Genomic DNA, 3,157 nt, shown 5'->3' with positions numbered 1-3,157 from the left:
CTCTACACGCCGCTGCGCTTTTGTGCCACTCAGCGGCGCGGCGCTTCGGCCCCGGATTTGCATCTTAACATGACAGATAACTTTGGCCTCTGATGGGGGCGGAGGAGGGGGGAGAGGGTGGGGGGAGTTTTTGCAACATGAGGTCGAATACAAGGCTGGTAACTGAGGGCAAGGGGAGGGGGTAGGGATGAGGGGCGGGGGTTGATGTCAAGCGTGAAAGATTTCGAGAGCGCGAGGGGAAGAGGGATATGGCGAAGGGTAGAGGAGGGGAGAGGAGGGGAGGGGGTGTTAGTGAAGTATGCCGGAGCTTTACCATGATGCAATGAGGTCAAGCGAAGCACGAGGATGTCACAATAGATGTATTTAGCCTCTTTATCTCATACGCATCGCTGTGCACCAGTGATTAAACAAACACGGATCCATTTATTATATGCAGAGGTTTCCTTTATGGATCCATTTACACAATGAGACTCACGCACGCACGCACACACACATGACCGCACACTCTAATGCACTTACATTGGATGCCCTTAAAACACACAATGATTGCATCTCAAACCAACCCACGTATCTCACGCACGCACACGCACGCACACACATCAACTCACCCACACAAACGGAAGTAATAATCCATTGTGTTTTAATGGGGTAATATACTTTGTTTTCTTATTATTTACTCATTTTAAGAGGCCTGTTCACACGTATTTCCGGTCGTTAACTGGTGACCGGAGCGTGACATCTTTTTTTTCTCCTTCTTTCGTTCCTTGTGACATTTCTTATCGTGTGTCTCCTGGTGTTATTTCAGTCTTCCTTGCGAGTGTTCTTGGGCGTTATCTGCAGTGGGCATTAAGCTTGCGGAAGATTCCTCTCGTTAATAGCGTCTCGTTCTTTTGACTCCGTTCTGAAAGCAGCTCTTGTGTCTTATGATGCATATATGTTTTTATTTTCTCGTTTGCTTATTTCTTCCTCGTCGCTTTCTCCTTGTCTTCTTCCATTTCGTCCTCATCTTCGTCGGCTGTAGCATGGTGGCCATTCTGTTGCTATTCTTTACTACTGCGACTGCTACTGATATTGCTATTCTGCCTCTAGCACTGGGCTTTTTCTCCCCCTGTGCTTCTGCCTTCGATCTCATGCTACCTTTCCTGCTGATTTCTCTTTCTTCTGTTGCTTCTCCCCGTCTTCGTCCTTCTCTTCCTCCTTTTGCATGTCCTATTCTTCCTCCCTTTTCTTCTGACCTTACTGCTTCTCATATTCCTTCTCCTCTTTCTCATCTACCTCCTGTTCCCTTCCCCTTTCCTTTTCTTTTTCCTTCCCCTCCTCTTTCTTCTCTCGCCCATCCTTTTTCTTCTTCTCCTCCCTCCTCTTCCTCCTTTTCTTCCTCTTTTAGCTCCTCTTTCATCTCCTCCTCCTCCTCCTCATCATCATCATCATCATCATCACCATCATCATCACCATCATTTTTTTTTCTTTTTTTTTGTATGCTTCTATTTTTGTTTTTTGTTTTTACTATCAGTCTTCTCCTCCTCCTCCTCTCCTTACTCCTCCTACTTCCTCCTCCTACTTCCTCCTCTTTCCTTTCCTCCTCCTTCTCCTTTTCCTCCTTATCATCATCATCATTATCATCATCATCATTATCATCATCATCATCATCATCATCATCATCATCATCATCATCATCATCATCATCATCATCATCATCATCATCATCATCATCATCATCATCATCATCATCATCATCATCATCACCATCATCACCATCATTTTTTTTTTCTTCTTTTTTTGTATGCTTCTATTTTTGTTTTTTGTTTTTACTATCAGTCTTCTCCTCCTCCTCCTCTCCTTACTCCTCCTACTTCCTCCTCCTATTCCTCCTCTTTCTTCTCCTCCTCCTCCTCCTTCTCCTTTTCCTCCTTATCATCATCATCATCATCATCATAATCATCATTATCATCATTCTCCTCCTCATTTTCCTCCACATCCTCAGTATCATCCTTATGCTTACCCTCTCCCTTATCCTCATCCTCAACTTCATCTTCATCTTTATCCTCATCATCATCTTCATCTTCGCCCTCATCCCTATATTGACCCTCACCCTAATCGTCATCCTCATCTTCATCTTTGTCTTCTCCCTCATCCTTATCCTCATGCTCATCTTTGCCTTCACTCTCATCTTCATCTTCACCCTTATCCTTACCCTCGTCTTCATCTTAGCCCTCACCATCATCTTCATCTTTATCTTCATGTTCATGTTCATGTTCATCTTCATCTTCACCTTTATCCTTATCTTCATTCTCATCTTAGCCTTCACTCTCATCTTCATCTTTATCTTCACCTTCATCTTTAGCCTAATCCTCATCCTAATCCTCATTCTCGTCCTCACTCTCACCCTCGCCCTGATCCTCACCCTCCTCCTTTCCCTTCCCCTTCTCTTCTTCCTTTTCACCCTCGCCCTGATCCTCATCTTCAGCCTCCTCCTTTCCCTTGCTTTATCTCCGTATATGTATCTTTCCTTCTCCTTGCTTGCCTCTCTTAACCACTAGATGATACACTTAAATACCAGCATGTAAATACAAGTTATCCTTGTATCACTCAACACACAGGTTTTTTGTTCACATTATAAAAAAATTATCATTATAAATCCCAGTCGTAGTCACACGCATTATCCACACTGGTGGACTCGCTCAAGGGACAGGAGATACTGTGCGAGAAATGAAGAGAAGAGAAGAAAAACGAAGAAGAAGATAGGAAGAGAAAAAGGTCTGAGAACTTATAACGAAAAAGAAGAGAGATGAACAAATTTTCATCAGGTAGAATTCCTCAACGTTTTCATTTCGCAACAGCTGCTAATGAGATTTCTACGCTTAGGACATTCGTTCGTTCGTTGTCATATATATTTTTTTGCGGTTTCCGGTGAATGAACTGCGTCTCTTGAAGTGGGGCGTGTCTGACCTCTGCTGCTAAGGAATATGGGATGGGAGGGCGTTTCACGGAAGGATATATGCGGGATTGAGTATGTATACACACATTGTGTGTGTGTGTGTGTGTGTGTGTGTGTGTGTGTGTGTGTGTGTGTGTGTGTGTGTGTGTGTGTGTGTGTGTGTGTGTGTGTGTGTGTGTGTGTGTGTGTGTGTGTGTGTGTGTGAATTCGAGTTTGTAT

The 3,157-nt window shown here is 43.8% G+C and overlaps 1 pseudogene; it reads left to right on the top strand.

Moving 5' to 3' along the window:
* The first annotated feature begins 137 nt into the window (after window positions 1-137).
* Window positions 138-2,349, top strand: LOC119579924 (annotated as a pseudogene).
* Window positions 2,350-3,157: the final 808 nt, after the last annotated feature.

The sequence above is a fragment of the Penaeus monodon genome, chromosome 13 (assembly GCF_015228065.2).
Source record: "Penaeus monodon isolate SGIC_2016 chromosome 13, NSTDA_Pmon_1, whole genome shotgun sequence".
Taxonomy (NCBI): Eukaryota; Metazoa; Arthropoda; class Malacostraca; order Decapoda; family Penaeidae; genus Penaeus; species Penaeus monodon.
The sequence above is the reverse complement of the archived record's forward strand: the minus strand, read 5'-3'. Positions and strand labels throughout refer to the sequence as shown.